We start from the raw sequence: 20,105 nt of genomic DNA, 5'->3' as shown, positions 1-20,105 counted from the left end.
GATCATCCACATCTATCAAGATTCAAATGGCTGTGCTTCCCTCCCACTGAGCCTCCCAGGTCCCTGCTCTGCAGCCACCAGCCTCCAGCAACCACTCAGAGCAGCAGCAGCAGCAGCCCCAGCAGCGTCTGCCTCTAGGATTGCTGCCTCCTAGCTACCCCCATTAGAGCAGCTGAATTACAGCCAGAGGCTGGCTCCTTCTCCAGCCTCTGGAAGGTGGAAAGCAGTTGTCAGGGGCCACTTAAATTCCCTCAAGCAAATAAACAAAGACGATAAACAGTCGCTGCCTTTATTTTGCCTTACACATGACATTGGCGGGTAGGTGTTCCCGCTGCCCCATTCAACTTTGGCAGCAATGTGTTTTCCGGAACTCTTCAGTACTTTCCTTTTCTATGGAATCTGAATCTGGAAAGGAAAGAAGGGATAATGGTTTTCTAAACTATAAAATTCTTTAGCTACTATATAGGGCAACCCTTTCATTCATCTATGCTGCTAGAGATCTATTGCGCCTCTGTTCTCAATTCCCCTTCTACCCCCACCCCCACCCCCTGCTTTGTGACGCTGGAGCTGGATCCTCAACGTTGCACCTGCCACTTCTGGATCTCTTAGCAGTTGACTCCTGTTTTTACCAATTAATAATGATCTATGTTAAATTCCTCCCGTTCCAATAACTGGCATGGTCTCTTCCTCTGCCTGAACCCTGCCTGATATCATCTCAGGCATCTTGGCACACTGCTCCCAGACCTGTGCCACTCTCCCCGGGTCTCTGGGTAAAATCCTTTATTTCCAGCTAATGATCTAATTTCCGACTTTGCTAAAATCAGGACTATCCTGATGGGGAGATTATCCTGGATTATCCAATGAGCCCAATGTAATCATAAGGGTCCTTATAAGAAAGAGGCATGTGGGTTTCACTAAGAAAAAAATCTAGATGACAAGGAAAGCAGAGAGAGAGAGCTCAAGATGCTCAGCTACTGACCTCAAAGGTAGAAGTGGCCACAAATCCAGGAACACAGCTGGCCCCAAGAAGTTAGAAAAGGCAAGGAGACAGATTCTGCCCTAGAGTTTCCAGAAGGAACACGGCCTTGCCAACACCTTGGTTTGAGGACTTCTGACCTCTAGAACTGTAAAATAATGTTTGCTTGGTTCAAGCCACTAAGTTTGTGGTCATTTGTTACAGAAGCGACAGGAAGCCAGCACAGTCCTTAACCCCCAAGGTGAGGCATTGAAGCTCTCAGGAGGGCTCTCCCCCAGGGTGAGGGGTAGGTGTGTCCCACTGAAACCAGGGAGAGCCAAGAGCACCTCTCATGCCAAACGGGGTCATGATCAACAAGCTTATTGAAGCCCGTGGATCTCTCCTGGGAGAATGGAAAGAGGAAGCCAGACCTCACAGACAGGTTCATACAAGGAGAAGTAAAATTTCTGGGTAGAATACACTGGGTGCCAAATGGGTGACAAGTCCAACTAGGGCTCGAGACACCCAGAAGAGGTGATCATCCTTGCTTGCAGCGAACTGCTTCTCCTCCTAGTCGGCCTTTCTGCACCCAGGTTTGTCCCTAACAGCCCACTTTGTATCTGCTGTCCTGTTGTAACCACAAATAGGGACTCCTTTCATCCAAAAGCACTCAGATTCATGAGAGACCACGTGGGCATCCGAATAGCAGGGCACTAGCTAGGAAGCCACTGGACACTCTGCACCACGTTAGGAGCAGCTTTGATCTTGAATCTCAACACAAAACAAAAATGATCGCCAACTTTTTATGCCACCAAAACGCCAGTAGAGAACACTTTCAGTTGATTGTGAGTAAAACAGACACTTCAGTAATCCTTGACGTGCAGTCCTCAGATTCTCTTACTGGCAAAATCGGAGTAGGGAAACTTAGATTACATTGTCTAATGAGATACAACGATTTTAATGTATGACACCTCCTGCAGCCGGAGCAGCCTGGGAGGCTTTTGTGGTTTTGTTTTTAAGCCTTGCTAGTGAGCAGGATAGAAGTGGTGGGTGGAGGGGGTGAGGAGGGAGGGAGAAGCTGGGGAGGAAGGTTGGAGGAAAGTGAGACTAAAAAGGGAAAACAGTGCATTTCGGGTTTCTTGCCATATTTACCAGGCTTAATGAGCAGTCATTCCATTCTCCCCTTGAACTTGGTTCTCAAGGTGCTGGCCTTTCAGAAACATCTCCTGCTCCAGAGGGGAGGTTGGACAGTGGGGCCCTACTCAACCCTGTCTGTGCAGGAGGGCGCCTCGGAGTGCGGAGGTGAGTGCTGCGTGTGGGCCTCTAATCCATCCATCACGTCCCACCCGCTGTGGGCTGAATCGTGTCATTCAAATTGGTCCATAAAGGGGTGAAAATGAAAATGCTGATGAGTGACATCATCAGATTACAGGAAGCCCTCGGGTGTGCTCAAGCTCACACCTGCCTTTGAGAGATTTTGATGAGATTCCATGTCCTCTAACTGGTGTCTCTTACCTCCTGGCCACCTCAGGACTGACACACTATTTCATGCTGTAAGTCTTTTGTTGGCTTCTCTGCTCTGTGGTTTTGGAGGTCCTCTTTGCATCCCTCCTTCCCTGGGGTAATGTCACCGGGGACTCCGGAGCTGGCCTCTGGGGGCAAGTGCAGTGGTTTGACTCCTGTCTCCTTGGCACATTCTACCTCAACACCCCTATCCCTTCGTGGCGTGGGAGGGCCTCCCAGAGGCAACAGTTGCTTTTCTTCCTCAGATATGTGTATAGTTTGGTGAGAGGAAGAGGAAAGAAGAGAAAGGAAGACAAGCGGGTGGGTTGAAGAGGCTCGGGGTGAGGGGAGCAGGGAGGAGCAGGAAGGGGCAATACAGGGAGAGGAATAGAGTGACCCAGGTGAGGGGAAAGCCCTAGAAGTTCCTGATCAGCCACTGGCCCTGTGTCCTGCGTCCCCTCCACGTTTTAATGTCTCACAGCAGCTGAAAACAGGTCTGTGGGAAGTCGTAACACTCACCAAACTCTTGACAGCAGCTATTCCTCACAGAGGCTGCGAACAATTGCCCGCCTGCCAGTGTCTGAAATAATAGCTGGACCTACAGGATCCTTTGGAAGACAGATGGCGGAGGCAATCCCCATCCATCTGCGGGCAGCCAGTCCCCGACTGTCACCGCCTGTCAGGCCCGGGTGGGAAGGCAGAACGCAGTCTTGCTAATTATTTAAGCTCATGGCAGAGCTGCTGTATTAAAGCCAGAACGTCTGTCCTCCCTGTCCCGCCCCGCCCCAGCCGCACGGCGCCACCACTATCGCAAGGTGCTTTCGAGAATGCCTTTGGCACCCTTGGGAAAAGCAGGTCTCCAAAACCCAGGGGCCCTGATGTTTGCTGGGTGGGCTTTACTTTTTCACTTTTTCACCTTTTCACTCTGCCCTACTTCCTAAGGAGGTATTGCCACTCCAAACAGAGGTCCCTCGGCTTCCCTACTATTCGCTGCTTCCATGATCTTGCACGTTAGGATTCCGTACTCCAAAGTCTGGATCACGTTTCCTATACTGACCTGCCATTTTCTGCTTCAGGTACCAAACACGTCTGTTAGCATTTTTTATAGCGTGCATTAAGCCGAAGACTTAACTCTGCAATGTTTGTGGTTTTATGGATTTAGAGAACTTTCCAGAGCTTCGTATCATACAAACACATCTGAAATCCTTAGCTGTCATTCGGCAGCAACTTTTGAGAATCTGCTACATGGATGTAAATAGGAATGAGGAAAACTGGGAGGGCCTTCGACTGAGGGCAGCTCATTGAGCATGGACCTGCGCAGTGACATAGTGCCCATGCTCGAGTCGATGCTCTGCAGCCGCCAAGTTAGAATTCTTCATTTCTGAACAAGAGCCCCACATTTTCATTTTTGCACTGGGCCCCTCCGACTGGATTGGCAGCTGGTTCTGCTACAATTGCCAAAAGGGAGGAACATTTGCAACGGCTCAGGAAGGAGCCCCTCCTGAGCCAAAGCTGAGAGGCTAGAAACTCCAGATGTAACAGAGATTAGCCAGTGAAGAAGAGGGAAAGATCAGAGCCCACAGCAGGGCAATCATGGATGGCAAATATTATGAGTGCCCATTTGAGCACTACTGCAGGCATGGTCAGCTTTTGAGGTACTGAAGACTGGAGACAGACCCCACATCACTGTAAATTCAGCAACGTAATGGCACCACCTGTGATTTCTCTCAGGAAACAGTTGGCTGGCATCGATCCTCTACTACGTTACCAATTTCACTATGTACCAATTCTACTGAAATGTCAGCAGGAGAAAGATGTGTGAGAAATAAGGCTGGAATGTACATAGGAGCCTGTAAAGAGAAGCCTTTGAAGGACAGACTGAGGAATATGAGGAAGTCTTTGGAAAATTTGGTCAGAGAGTGACTACTGGAGCTCTGGCTGCCCTCAAGAAAAGAAATATTCTTTCTACACCCATTGAGCCATTTGTTCATAAGGCTTATATAATAACAAACAACTTTCCAGCACCTTCCCCTCTTTGCACATATCCCTCCCACTACTCCCCTTCCTCATACTGCTTCTCCCACCCCACAAACACACAACATAGAAAGTCCAGTTCTTGACTCTAATTTGGGCTCCACTGCTGCCTTGACCTCCCTTGGACTAAAGTCATTGACCATACTTTCATCCATTGCACTGTGTCCAAATTCACACCTCTGACCTCTCCCAAACTGTTTAGAAGAGCAATCCCACCCATGACCTTGTCTGTGGTAGGCAGAATTTGAAGAATGACCACAATGACCTTGGCCTTGTATAAGCTCTCCATCTGAGTGTGGATGGAACCTGGGAATATGATGAGATGCTATTTCCACAATTATGCCAGGTCATTGGGCAAAAGGGATCCTGCAGATGTGATTAAGGTTATTCATCAGAAAGGAGGGGCCTAATCTGGTCACAAGAGGAAAAGCAGAATTTCCTCCAGCTGGTAGCAGAAGGGCAAGGGATTGAAGCACACAAGAAGGATTCAAAGCCCCAGTGCAGCTTGGAAGATGGAGGAGCCATATGAGAAGGGATATGGGTGGCCCCTTGGAGCAGAGACCTCCAGCTGACAGCCAGCAAGGAAAGGGAGAATGCAGGCCTAAAACCACAAGGCACTGAGTCTGTCCACAACTTCAATGGTTTATGAGATTCTTCCCAGGGCCTCTAGGTAAGAGCCTAGTCTAGCCACCATCTTGATTTTGGCCTTCAGAGATCCTGAGCATAAAACCCAGACAGGCTGGCCTGACTTCTGACCTACAGAACTGTGTGATTATAAACAGATGTTGCTTAAGCAGCTAAATGCATAGTAATTTGTTCTATAGAAGCAGAAAAGTAACACACTGTTTTAGCCCCTTCCTGACACTCTCCCGCTCAGCAGCGCAGATCCGGCCACTTTAACATTAGGCAGGGTAATAAAAACAAGCATCAGGAGCTCCATCTGAAGAGACAATGAATTGAAAATGAGAGATGACCATAAAGACAACCAGTTGAGAGATTATTGCAGATGACCAGCATGAAAAAATAAGGTCCTAAATTTAGTGCCATCATTTATAGATAAGAGCAATGGGTTTAAGAGTCCTGTTGAAAGAAAAACTGTCCAGATTAAGTAGGTGATTGGATGGGAGAGATAGAGACAGCTATTACGTTGGTTTCTGGAAGGAGTTGGAGAGTACACAGGCCCTCAGTGAGAGCATACTCGTTAAACTAAATGGAAAGAAAATGAATGTTTGATTTTTCCTAAGATCAAAAGGAACCATGTTAGTTAAAATTGTTGGTGGCAAGAAACAGCACTAATTCAATTCAAACAAGTTTTAGGGGGTAAAAAGGGGATGGTGCTTCATATTGAGATGCAGGTGTTTTATAGACCCCTAGGGACAAAAGAGCAGCCAAGCCTCTGAGAAGACTAGACTGGGATATGGAAACCCCTGAGACCAGAGAGTATGCTCTCTCCATCTGTGTATCCTCTTCCCCCAGAGACCACCCTCGTGTGCCAGTTAGTCCACACAGCAGGTAGAAGATGGCCACAGCAAACCTATAGTGTTGAAGGGGGAGACCAGGCTGGACTGGAATTGCTAATTAGAATCTCCAGGGGAAATGGTCTGGTTGGTCAGTGTGGCTGCCCAACTGCCCACACCACCATCACACTGCTGCTCTCAAGTGGGAGAATTAATTCTTGAGAAGGGCAGACACTCCCAAAGTTGTTTACCAAAAAAAGCAGAAATGATTTTTCCAATCTAATTTCTCCAGACACAACAGTATACTCTTGTTTGTGGACAGAGAAGTATGGTATTATACCCAAGCAGCTGGGCCCTGATCCCAGTGTTCCCTCTAACTAGCAGTGTCAGTGACAGTGATGAACTAAACTTCTCGAGGTCTCTGTACTACTAGGTATAAAAGAAGGCACTCAGTCCAGGTGACATTGAGGGTTCCAGCTTTAATGCCCTGTGATACGAAGTCCTTCTGAGCAGAACGATGCTATATTGATCGGTTCTCTTGTTTAACTTTCCCTTGCCCTCTCAAAGACCAGAACTGAAGCCTCTCCACATTAATCCTTTCATTGGCTTATGAGAGGAAGAAAGGCAGCCAAGGAAAATATATAGTTTGTATTCCAAGAGAGCTGGACCACCTGAAAATCTACTTAGTACTCAAAAAACACTAACCCCAACCACTAACTCCAACCTGGTGTTAACTGGCTTTAAGTCTCTGCCTTGACAGGAGCAGTGATTCTGTCCTTCCCCCAACAAAATTGTGTCTCAGATCACCAGGGGGCCTGGCTGCCACGATGCTGGCTCTCTCCTGCATTTTTTTCAAGAACCACAGAAGGTCAGAACTTTAGAAACTTTAATCCAACTCCTTGATTTTCTACAGGACAAAGCAGACACCGAAAGGGAAGGGACTTGCCCAGGGCCATATGGATCTTTGGAAGCATAATGGAGAGTAGAGCCAAGTGGCCTGACTCGTGTTTTTCCCCTGTCCCTTCTGTGAACAGATTAAGGCATGTGATCTGAGGTTGGAGCCCTAAGTATAAGCTAGCAGATTTTACCAATGGCATCTGTTATTTATTGAATTGTGACTCCACCCCACCAAATTCATATTTTGAATTCCTAACACCACCACCTTACCCAGTACCTCAGAATGGGATATTTGGAGATAGGTTTTTACAGCAGTAATCAAATTAAAATGAAGTCATTAGAGTGGTCCTTAATCCTCTACCAGATATTGCCTTCTGTGCGCAGCCGTGGAGGTCCCTCCTCCCCCCAGCCTAATACTACAATGCCTTTGTCCTGCTCTTCAAACTGGGTTAGAGTCTCATTTCTGCTCTGTGATTTTTTAAGACTCTATGTGTACTTCTGTGGCTCCCATCTATTTCCTCTGCACAATGGCCAAAGCCTCTCAAGAAGCCATGAGTAAAGGGCCTGGGGGAAAACTGAGGTCTCTTTCCAATACTGAAGCCATGGACCTGGGGTCTGAGCAAGAGATGTCACAGCAGTAACGTGTTCTCCTAAGCCCTCACTCTCAAAGGGAAAGTGAAATGGAGGCTGAGTCTGACACCATGAGATGTAAAAGTATCTATCCTGAGTGCTAGTGGCATTTTCTAAGTTCTGAGATAAGCCCAGGAAATTATCAGAAAGAAGGATGATGATAGACTCTTAAATTTTGGAGAATGCCATTTTAAAATAGTTGTGCATGACTTAGAAATTGCCTCAGTACAAAATGTTTGTCTCTGAGTCCTTATCTATACAATTTGTTAATATAGAGACTTGTATAGCATACCATCTAATATAACAGGAGGTTAAAATGGAACATCATCTAAATGTCAGCAGAGGCTTTAGCACTACAGGTACTAGTTAGACCACTTAAGCAAAACTGGAAGTGGAGATATGTGAAAACCACTTTTGTGACTCAGCCCCTTACTCATCTCCAGCCTCTTTATAAAGAGGTTGAAGAGAACAAAAGCAAAGATGGGAACAAAAGAGAGGCTTTTATTTGGAAGTAAGTGGTCAGTGAGCTTCTTTACCCCCTCCATGAGGGAGGCTCATGCCTTATCTCAAGCCTACATATAAAGGCATCAAGGGGCCTGTAGAGGGCTTTGGATGAGCCCTCTAGAAAGCAGGTCTCAGGTATTTGACTCAGAGACAAGAAATCTAAAGGGCCTAGAGATTAGCTGAAACATCATAGGGCAACAATGTAGAGGCCTCTGTGTGTAATTTTCATTCTCTCTACTGAAGGATTCAAGATGAAGATATTGTCTGTGCACTGGAGGTAAGAAGAAAGAAGGAGAGAGAGCAGAACTGTATTCAAGAAGCTTTGCCCATGAGGCCACCTGGAAAAGCAGTCGGAAAAGAACAGAAGGGAGTCTGTGTGGAGGTGGTCACAGAGAATCAGGGTTGTTATGGATCTGACTATGTCCCCTAAAATTCATGTATTGAGGTTCAATGTGACTATATTTGGAGACAGGCCCTTGAAGAGAGTAATTAAGGCTAAATAACATCATAGGTCAGGGGTCCTAATCTGTAGGACTGGCGTCCTTATGAGACCAGAGCTCCCTCTTTCTCTCCCCCTTTGTGTGCACAGAGCAAAGGCCTTTTGAGGACAGAGTGAGAAGATGGTTGTCTGCAAGCAAGAGAGAGAGCCCTCGATCAGAAGCCAATCTTGCTGGCACCTTGATCTTGGACTTCCAGCTGCCAGAACTGTGATAAAATAAATGTCTATTGTTTAAGCCAGCCAGTCTATGATATTTTGTTATGGCGGACAAAGCAGAGTAATGCAGGGGTCTTAGGCAGCCAACTGGAGAGTGCATCCCCTAAAGCAGAGATTTATAGGTGAATGGTTCCCAGTGATGGAAGGATCTCCGAAGAACCCACAGTGCAATCCAAAAGAAAATAAATTCACCCACAAAGAAATCTCAAGGATAAATGTTTTCACTGGTGAAGTCCACCAAACACTTAAAGAAGAAATAAAAACAATCTTACATAAACTCTTCCAGAGAAGAATATAGAGTATGTGCTGCACAAGTCATTTTAAGAAGACAACGTTAAAAAAAAAAAAAAAAGAAGACAACGTAATCATGATAGTAAAACCTGATAGAGACATTGCAAGAAAGAAAAGTCAATCTTCCTCAAAACTATAGATGCAAAATCCATAATATCATTAAAATCTAATGATTTGGGAAAGGATAATAAAAGTGCAGCTTAATCCAGGGGTGCACGTGTTAACATTTGAAAAGTCAATCCATGTAATTCACACAGTAACAGAATAAAGAAAAAAAGTCATTTGATCATCACAATGGACATAGAAAAAATTTATGAAATTCAACATAGTACAAACTTTTAACAAACTACAATAAATCTGATAGTCTCCGACAAAACAAAACAAAACAAAACAAAACAAAAACCCTGAGATCAGAAATCATCAATATTGTCCTTACTGGAGGTTTTCACCAGTGCAATAAGGCAAAGAGAGTGCTGAACATCTGCTAAACCCAGAGATAGCGGTGCCAGTTCATGACTGGACCTGTCAGGTAAGAACCACCCTTACGTCTTGTCCCTCCTCACCACTTCCAGCACTGGAGGGGCACAGAAGTCACACCCGGCAAACTAGGACTGGGTTGGGGAGAGAGCAGAATCAAGAAAGAAGAAACCAGCCATCCAACCTCTCCCACCTCATGGTCCTTTCCAATGAAGCCATGCCAAGCTGGGAGAGGAAGGTGTTTTAAATATTTTTTTTTTTAATGAAGTTTGGATTTTTTACTCTTACGGGCTGGAAATTGAGTTAAGAGATAGTGTTATTTTGTAATAGTCCATGGCCATAGGACTTTTCCTTCCCTACGAATGACCTGAAACCCAGAGAGTATGCTCTCGATTTCATCTAAGGGGTGAGGAAAAACTCTATCAGGGCAGGTATGCATGGGGTTAAAGCTGTTTTGTATTCCACTCAGTGACTAACACTTTAAAAATCCTGGTTTGCTGTTATTAAAGTTGTTAGTGTGCTCACTATTAGTCTCCAAAAGGTAAGTACGGGCCTCGCCCACACTTTTCTACCTTTGTTGGAAAGAGAGCCTTCCTCCGATGTCTTTCAAGAACTCAGCCTTTTGACCTGGACTCTTCCTAAGCAGATAATTGCACACATTCTTTCTTCCTAAGCAGATAATTGCACACATTCTTACCTACTGAGAAAGCAGAAGATTTCACAGGGCTCACAGGTGGTGGTTTCTGTACTGGGCATGAGCAGAACATTGCCTTGTGCTCTTTCCACTCCACCCTTACATCCCCACTCCCTTACTTTGAAGCAAAGTAAGCAAGAGCGGAGCAGAAGGGCTATGGAGAATCTGTCATGTAGAGATAGAGGGATGACTCTGAAGGCTGACACTGCAAGTTTGAGACAGTCACCAGTCTAGGCCACTCAGTCTTAGAATACATTTATTATGCAAGGAGCACTCAATGTATTACTATAAGGACTTAATAGATACGACCCCTATCCTCAAAGAATTAACAATTTAAAACCAAAGATGGAAATAATATACAAAGAAAAGGACTATAAAATACACGCAAAATGAATATGCATGATTATTAAATATCGCCTAGGGTATTGATCATTTCAGCCAGCGGAAGAGTTCAAAGTCATTAAAAAACAAAACTATCCATTAAAGGTAATTTTCTCAATGTCTGACTCCAGTCTGTGCTAGATTTTAGCAGAACATGTGGCCTTTTCTGCCATCTTTTTTGAAGCTCGTTTCTTGTCTTTCTTCTGTCTTAGAAATGTAATCCATTGCTGAGGTCGTCCTGAGTTTATATTGTGTTCACTTCTAATGTGTGCTAAATGATTGGAAATGGGAAGCAGATGGACACTTGGCCCAGAGATTAACCTCCATCTCCTTAATTAAGTGGTGTTGATTAAGGCTTCCATTGGGTCCTTCTCCTCACTGCCAAGTGAAAGAGCTCTCCAGTGGGGCTCCTAAAGCATTTGGGAGCTAATGGTTTATTCAGTTCCTCCTTTGCATTTATTCACAGACACTGAACAAACAGGATCCAAACTGTCTTTGCCTCTTTGGTTTTTCTCTAACAGTTTCACCATTTGATTTTCCTTTCTGGCCACAGCTGAAACAGAATAAAGGTAATTCTGGTTAGTTCCTGGCTGAACTTTGCTTCCTATCTTGAGTTAGCAGAATTCGGTTGCGGACAGGAGGAGGGGTGGCCTTCAGAGCACAGAGCTTCTGAACGTTAGGGAAGCACTGGGTACTGACATCAGCTTGTGGCTTCTAGTCTCAGAGGGGAACACAGCAAGAGTTCGCTAACAGATCAGAGTTTGAATCTTGGCTCAGTTGGCTATTAGCTGCAAATTGTGGTCTGTTGCTAAATGTTGAACAACAGACTCTTAAATAAGGACCTAATTTGTAGCACGTGCCAATTTTTGTGGTGTAAATCCTCCCACGATGGCCAGTTTTAAGTGACCAATGTGTTGTCACTGAATGCAAAATTAGGAAGAGATTCTCACTGTTGGCATTTTACGGCCTGTCTGAGCTGACTCCAGCACACCAGTAAGCCGGATAAGCACCAGTTTTATCGTCTGTACAAAGGGAGAGGTACTTTGCCGGGTCATTATAGAGATGAAAGTAATGGCCAAAACAGAGTCTGACACATGCTAGAAGCTCAATAAATTGTTACTGCATATCATCATTTTTTCTAGGCCTTAAGGAAGTGACTTCACATTGCTGAGCACTCCAAGAAGTCAGAGCCTCAGCCTCAAAAACTTAGCAAGTAAATTTCATTACCGGTGTGTCGGGGGAATGAAATCACACTAATCAAATGCACAAAGATTGGCCCAGAGATTAAACTCCATCTCCTTAATTAGGTGGTGTTGATTAAGGGCAGTTTATAAATCACAATACCAATTTACTACCTTGATTTGGTGCATACACAGAACAATAATTGTTCCAACCCCAAACTGGCCCGTGTGATCTAAAAAAGGATTTCTCGTGAAAATATCAGAGAGGGTGACAGAACTTGAGAGACTCCTAACTCTCGGAAACGAACAAGGGGTAGTGGAAGAGGAGATGGGTGGGGGTTGGGGTGAATGGGTGACGGGCACTGAGGGGGGCACTTGACAGGATGAGCACGGGGTGTTATGCAATATGTTGGCAAATTGAACTCCAGTAAAAATAAAAAAATAAAAAAGGATTTCTCTTTGTGGTTTAGGAATTGTTTACATGCATGCTACAAAAGCATAAGTGCTAATGATATTTAAATATGCTTATTTATTTAATCATCTGGGTTAAAAAATTAAATTGGGGCTCCCCCAGGAAATCCCTGGCCCCCACCAACCTCAGTATAATGCCTGATCTGAGTACCAAGCCTGGTGTTCTGCACCTGTCTCCTTGCAGGCAGCCAGCTCTCTTGTCGAGCCTATGGAAGGAAGGCTGGAAGGGTGGACATTGTTAGGAGGAGAGTATATTTAAGCACTCCTGGGGGGGTCCTGCCTGCAGTTTCCCCAACCACAACTATAATGATGAATTTTAAACCATTTGGGTAAGAGCACAATGTGAAGATTATCAGTTCCATTTTGCTATGATGCAGACTGGCACACAGAGAGGTAAGGGCACATAGAAAGTAACTAGCAGAGCTGAGACTGGAATTCAGATCTCTGAGGCACACAGTAGTGCTCTTCTCTCTGCCCCTGGGATGATCAGTAGGGCAACACAGAAAACACACAATCCAGTGCAGGAGAAAACCACATGCATGGATAAACTAACAGAGAGTTTCCATGGTGCAGGATGCAGGATGTTCTGGGAACACCAACAAAGGACAACTGTCCCAGTCTGGAAGGGGAGATTGGTATGGGTATGGTCGGGGTGAGGTCCTGGATGTGGGGACCTCTGAGCTGAGTCTTAAAGAATGAGTAGAGGGAAGCCTGGGTGGCATCTGTCTTTAGCTCAGGTCATGATCCCAGGGTCCTGGGATCGAGTCCTGCATCAGGCTCCCTGCGAGAAGCCTGCTTCTTCCTCTGCCTCTGTCTCTGCCTCTCTCTGTGTCTCTCATGAATAAATAAATAAAATCTTAAAGAAAAGGGGGGGGGGGGGGCAGCCCCGGTGGCGCAGCGGTTTAGCGCCGCCTGCAGCCCAGGCCGTGATCCTGGAGGCCCTGAATCGAGTCCCACGTCAGGCTCCCTGCATGGAGCCTGCTTCTGTCTCTGCCTCTCTCTCTCTCTCTCTCTGCGTCTCTATGAATAAATAAATAAAAATCTTTAAAAAATTTTTTTTAAAAAATGGATGAGAAGAATTATCTTGGAATAGAGGCATCCTTTTGTTCTTTAAGAGTATATTAATCTAAAAAAGTGTATTAATCTCTGCCAATCTCTAAAGGAAAAAGATATATTATTTTACAGCTTGTCTGTGGGTTGTTTTTTTTAGTATTTGGTAAAAATTTAGGGTCATGATATTCTTAAAATAGTTTAATATATTTTAAAATCATTTAGTGACAGGGCTGGAGAAGATAAGTCAGTTTGCAGTAAAATGAGGAATTTAAGGGCGTCAGAATTCATGGAGGAGGCTGGGTGAGACAACTATCTCAGCTGTGGCGCGAGTGGGTAAGTGGAGGTGGACAGGCCTCTTTAACTTTTACCATTAACACTTAACTTTTAACTTTACCACCACATCAACATCGCAGAGGGAAAAAATTATGGAAGTCCCCTACCCTCCCTCCCGATGGAATCAAGGGGAAATAGCTCATTATTGCTTCTGAATGAGAAAGTATCTCTTTCCATAATGAAGACATTTAATGTTCTGCTAATCAACTGCTGAGACTGGCTGAGCATCTGTGGGTGCTTTATCTTGGTTAATGGGAATATTTCAAAGAGCCCAGCTTAGGGAAATCTTCTGACTGGGCAAGTTTTATTCAGTACTGTGTTTCCTAACTCCTACCCCATTAGATACCTTCCTTCCTGGCCCATCCCCCTCTCCCTCATCACTGACCCTTCCTTGCTGCTCCGCTGCTGGAAAATACTGCAGTTTGTCTGGATACCAACATATGGGCTTATATGCTAGTCTCTCTTTATGTTTGTGTATTTATTGTTTTTTGCATATAAATATTTGTTGGTTATTAATTTTGTTATCATCAACTTATGACTTAATTAGGATCTTGGGAAGGGGGAGGGCTGCAGGATCTCTTCAAGGAGCTGGGGAAGTGCAGACAAGCTGTGTTAACTGCACTCGGGGTCCCTACCCAGAGGGACTTGGTGCCCCAAGTGGAGACTGTAGTGTCAGTCGCTTTTCCTCTCTGTGGCATTCAGCAGGACAGTGTGCAGAGTGTGAACATTGAATTGGTTTTGCCTGGTGATGGTGGCGCTGCTGCCAAGACCACCAATGGTGCAGGAGGAGGAGTGCCAATTGCCCTCCACACACATTTTTTACTTCCTGCCATCTTCAGATCCCTGCCTTTCTTAATGATCAGAGTTTCTAGGGCCTGTGATCATGTCCAGCTATTCTCAGGTGTCAGGGACCTGAGAGGACTTCACTGGTCTTATGCAGGCAGCAGATCCACATCCTTCCAGATGTCCTAAAGAAACCCGTTCATCCCAAAAGATCTTGCTTGGCAGGGGGAGACACTTCTTCTGGCAGGGACTCCCATAAACTTCCCTGCAATAGACTTTCTTCGAGCTCTCCTTCTCTCCTTATCCACTCACTCACTCACTCATTCATTCATTTAGTTAACAGATATTTATTGAACAGCCACTACTTTCCAGGCACTGGAAACCAGTCCTGGAGATACAGAGCTGAATAGATCAATACTGCCCCAGGTTTCAAGATCACCTCTACCAATTTTGCTTAATCTCATGTTACCCCTACTCACAAGCATTCCTTTATTAGGAGAGAGAGCACAGTGTTCTAGAGAGTTTTGGTTTGAAATGGTCGTGCTCGAAACTCGAGGATAATTCCTACTATTGGTTGAACACCAATGGAAGCAAAGACAGTGGAGCTCAGGAGAAGGGATGGTGGCACTGAGATGGTAGGGAGGTAGGCACAGTGTCAGAGCATGAGGGAAACTGAGAAGCCTCTACTTCTCCGCCGATCAGGTAGATTTGAAAAGAACATAAAACGATAAAAGAGGTGCAGACAAGTTACATTTAGAACTTAAAAGTACAAAATAGCTCTCATAATCTTTCTTTGTATTTATTTTCTATGCTTGTGAAGATGTGATTTATTTACACTGTCATAGGATAAATAGAACCATGACTTATTTCTTATATTATGTGATTCCAAGTACTTTTGACTGTTGCATCAGGTTTTCAACAGAATATTCTTCTGGGAGACTGGGGCAATATAGTTTAAGATTTTTTTTTTAATTTTTTATTTATTTATGATAGTCACACAGAGAGAGAGAGAGAGAGAGGCAGAGACACAGGCAGAGGGAGAAGCAGGCTCCATGCACTGGGAGCCGGACGTGGGATTCGATCCCGGGTCTCCAGGATCGCGCCCTGGGCCAAAGGCAGGCGCCAAACCACTGCGCCACCCAGGGATCCCTGGGGCAATATATCTGCCCCTCTCTCCAACCCCATTCTCCTGTCTCAACACTGATGCTGCACACAAGCAAGAGTACACTCACTGAGGGTACTCAGTCCCTGATTTGAACCAGGTCTTCTTGGATTAGCAAACACAGGTCCAGAATAGTCCATTATCTGCCAGTCTCCTTTGCTTTTCTGCCCTGTCTTATGAGGCCTTTCCTTTCCATGCCTAATATAGAAATAGAGGATGCACAATAAATATGTATTGATTGAGTGAATTTTGTTTCCATTTTCATATCTTCCTCAGGTAAGAGGTGCTTATCACTTTCATGGAAGGAACATCCAAATAAAATGAAAAGGAAGAGCAATTCAAAGTCTTCATTTGAATGTTTCCAACTGGGAGTGGGAAAAAAAGTTGATTTTCCATTCCTGTTCCTTTATTCTAGGTACTGACTGGTTTTTAATCTAAAAAGGCATGTTGACTGGTAGGCTGGGATTATCTTCAGTGCACCCAGAGAGAAGAGCAGATGGTCTGCTAGATCGAGGAATTCCCCAGAGCTCATCTCCATCATGCAACAGATCATTAATTTGGAGCTTCAAAACCACAACTGAGCACGGAGATGCCTAAACCAAGAGCTACTTCGTCCTTTACCTTCAAAATTATTTGTAATGATTCGGTTTATCACCATCAATAAACATAGAGAGTGCGAGCTCAAGAACAATTCTGGAGATCTCTGACAATAGAAGGCATCTAGGATGATGAGATGGGGAGACTCCCCCACCCCCACATTCCTCAAGGATGAGACACAAGGAAACCTCTCTCTTCCCCAGGCCTGTTCTTCTCAGATTCCTGGTAAGACTTACAATCCCAGTCAGAGGGTGGTGCAGCGTGTAGCATCCTGTGGGCTGAAATGCATTCTAGTGATCGTCCTGGCAGTTTCATTCTCCAGAAATCTGCAATTTTAAAACCAGTGAACAAATCATACCAAATGCCTGAAAACACAGCATAAAGTATAGCGAGTATTTTTTTTTAATGCATGGTTGAATTCAGAAGAAAGTAGGGAAATTCCAAGAGGGAGCTGCCGGCAGAGCTATACACCAGAATAGGAGCCCCATTTCAGGAACTAAGAGGCTCAGGGGCAAATGGCAGTGCTGGGGGCAGGAGACCCACACGTAGGCCCCACAAAGTGGGGGAGTGAGAGACTTCATTTATATTTAGGTCCCTCAAGAGCCTACCCCTAGAGAATAGGTACCGCAGAAAAGGGAGTCACGTCACCTGCAAAGGAAAATAAGGAAGCTGACCCATCTTGACATGGATTCTGGTTGGAAATTTTACAAAAGATTTCCTATGAGGATTTGTAGCCTAAGCCTGCCTTCATAGAGATTTGCCATTCTAATTTACTACCTGCAAGATCCAGACAACCCGTACAAAAATATCTCCCTATCCATTTTTGGGCAAGTGTATACTCACACTTGAGTTAATATAATAACCCGAGTTTGTAGTTAATGCTTGGGTTAGAAAGAAATGGTAGTTGATGAACACATTGTAGTTTTATTTAGAGAGTGCTTTCTTCTGTATCTATAAGTCTTGATCTATCTACTTGTACAAAATGGGTCCATAATGTAACTGAGCACCTTCTTTTATTATCATTCTAAAGTTTGAGGTAGAGAAAATTTCTACTGTTGGGAGACACTTGAATTGGAGTGGCCGCAGCCAATTCTGTATGTTGTTCCCTGTCATGATGCTTTGACAAGGAGTAGTCCTGATTTCACAGACCAGGTTACAAGACACTCTAATGAGTGAGAACCCTTTTAACATCTAGGATCCACATGCCTCTGCTTCAAGCCAACACAACAGAGTGCTTAGAATGAGCATTGCTTCAGCACTCATGGTGAAATAAAGCCAATTTTATCTTCTCAGAAATGTACTTGTCAAGATCACCCAACTTGTCTATGACCTGCCCCTTCAATATCTTGTCCTGGTTCTCGGTCTCTTTCCTTCTCTCTTCTCCCTCCGCCCTCTCCCACCCTCCATGGGCCCCTAGAATCTCAGCTCCAAGCCGGGTCATTCCCGTCACAACTACTCTGACTGTGGGGCAATTTGTTCTCTGCCACCTCCACTAAACTGTCTGCTCAAAGCCCATTCTTAGAGAGTTCCGGTTGAGAGCTGGCCCCAAGAGGCACTTGCATGGAATTTGAAAGGTGGAAATGAAGCACCATCTGTTACCTGCTGAAGGTCATCAAGATGAGATGCAGTGCCGGTGGGCTGCAGCTCATCCTCACTCTCCTCCCCTGTGTTCAGCTCTCCCTCCTGACTGCTGACCTGTCGACCAAGGATGGTTCCAGGCCCTTCCCCATATACTTGCTGGCAGACCCGCAGAGGCATAGCTGTCCACAAACCTTCCATGATATCCTCTTTTGCTAAGCCTTGTTTTCAAGGTCAGATGTGCTTGGCATCTCATACAGATTGGATATTGACTCCTCTGATCCTCCAGCTTCACTCCTGGACCTTCGCACCCACAGATCCTGCCATGATTAAGTTAGGTCTCGTTTCTATAATAAACCCTTTATCCCGTGATGAACAGTGGTCTGTCTCTCTGCTTGAGGACTGATTCACCCTGGTACCTGGTGCCCAAGAGAGGCCAGCAATATAGAACTGGGTGATACACATTTGATGCATCAGGATTTCACCTGAGCATCTTTCCCCTCAACTCTGGAGTGATGAAATCAGACGGGAAAGATGGGATGGCACTTCTCCAAAAGGAAGAGCATTGCCTTCTACAGTCTGTGCAGTTCCTTACTGGCTCATTTTACTGGCTCAAAACACCATCTCCATCTTCCTCTTGCTTCTGTCCTGTCCCTCACACCAGGGCATGCTTAGGCTGGCAGGGTCTGGGGCCCCTGGGGTCCTAATCAGCTGTCCACTGAGTCCCTTCCAGATCGAGCCCAGCCCCATCTGGGCTCTGCATTCCTTTCTCACACACGGTGAAAAGAACTGATTTTGAGCTGTTGTTTTTTTAACTGGCATCGCAGAGTAGCACATCAGCTAAAAGACGGGTAACCTTCATCTTGGCACGCATTTCTCTCTCACTGAGTACACCCCGGCAATTCCCAGTTAGACTCTTCTACAGAACAATTTTGTAGCATTTCCATTTATTACACATTTAATTGCCTTTTAATTGGTGCAGCTGTTTTCAGCATGTTTGAGGCGTACTGGAACTCTCCGCCTAGCACCCATTTCAGGCTTGCTTCCTGCCCTGGATTACATTCCTGTCGGCCAAAATTTTGTGCAAGAGCCTTGAGGTTTAATCAAAGACTTATGGTCTAGTATAAAGGCTCGTGATAGCCCTAATTCCTTCAGGCAGTGGGAAAAGAACAGTATAAACTTTCAGAGCTAATCTCAAGAGCTAAAAAACTACTATGGCAATGGGACGTCTGGGTGGCTCAGCGGTTGAGTGTCTCCCTTCGGCTCAGGGCGTGATCCCGGGGTCCTGGGATCGAGTCCCGCACCAGGCTCCCTGCATGGAGCCTGCTTCTCCCTCTGCTTGTGTCTCTGCCTCTGTGTGTGTGTGTGTCTTTCATGAATACATAAATAAAATCTTTAAAAAGCAAAAAACAAAACAAAACAAAAAATACTACCATGGCAATACACCAAGCTCATGGCAACTTGTCCATAACCATCAATGGGGCTTAGAGTCCAAGTACTTACATTTAAGTTCCAAATACATTATTTGCAATTCCTATGCCTGAGGCAAGAAATGAAGCTTTCCTGGAGTTGGGAGGTTGAGGTTGAGCTGTAAAGTCCTGCCTGCATTTAATATTCTGTTGGTCTGATGGCAACTTGACAGAAGACCATTATTACTTATATATTTGAAACATTTAAGCATGAATAATGAAGTTTTTACATTTTGTGTTTGGATTATTTTAATCTTTGGTACAAACAGGCTCTCCAGATGCTTGTTTGCTGGCTTTTTTTTTTTAAGTTAATTATTTAATTTACTCATTTCTTTATTTACATTAAGGGATATCACAGTAGGGCAAGTTCTGAAGAGCAAGCTTAGAAGGCCTTGGCCGGGAGAGCCTCTGAGCCTGAGTTTTCCCACTTGTGACCTGGAGTAACAATATTTACCCCACAGGGTTGTAGTGAGGGTGAAAATGAAAATAATGATCATAGCAGTTCTTCACAACCTGAAAGCTGCTATGGAAATACAATCATTCTTTTCACCAGAAATCCATCCCCAGGTCATAAGCAGAGTTCTTTCTGGAAAAGTCTAGACAGATTACGTCAAAACTAAATAAAAAAATAAAATAAATAAAATAAATATAAAAAAGATTACATCAAAAAGTCTTATTCCAGGACTACTCACTTGGCTGCTAACTAGATTTTTGTGTTTTGTTTTGTTTTTGTCTCTGAACTCTTTGCTCATTTGTATCTCTATACAGAGTGGAAATAAGATGAAAAAATTTAACCAGTACTTGATAGGAACTCTGGCCAAGGCTTTAGTGTGGACGTACACAAAGCCTTGGAACTGCATGTCCCAGAATCCTCTTCCCTCTATGGTTCCTGGTTGGGGTCAACAGCCACTGAAGGGCTCTCATCTGAGACCACAGGTGG

The 20,105-nt window shown here is 44.8% G+C and overlaps 1 long non-coding RNA gene across 1 annotated transcript in view; it reads right to left on the bottom strand.

The window, feature by feature from the left end:
• Positions 1 to 284: 284 nt before the first annotated feature.
• Positions 285 to 20,105, bottom strand: part of LOC144320020 (uncharacterized) — a 43,005-nt gene continuing 23,184 nt past the window's right edge. Inside the window, exons 4-5 of the long non-coding RNA XR_013385614.1 lie at positions 16,355 to 16,444; positions 285 to 405 (exon numbers count right to left, since the gene is read on the bottom strand). This is a non-coding gene — a long non-coding RNA (uncharacterized LOC144320020). The remainder of the gene's footprint in view (positions 406 to 16,354; positions 16,445 to 20,105) is intronic.

This window comes from Canis aureus, chromosome 9, assembly GCF_053574225.1.
Source record: "Canis aureus isolate CA01 chromosome 9, VMU_Caureus_v.1.0, whole genome shotgun sequence".
NCBI lineage: Eukaryota > Metazoa > Chordata > Mammalia > Carnivora > Canidae > Canis > Canis aureus.
Note: the sequence above shows the minus strand (reverse complement) of the source record. Positions and strands in the feature narration are given on the sequence as shown.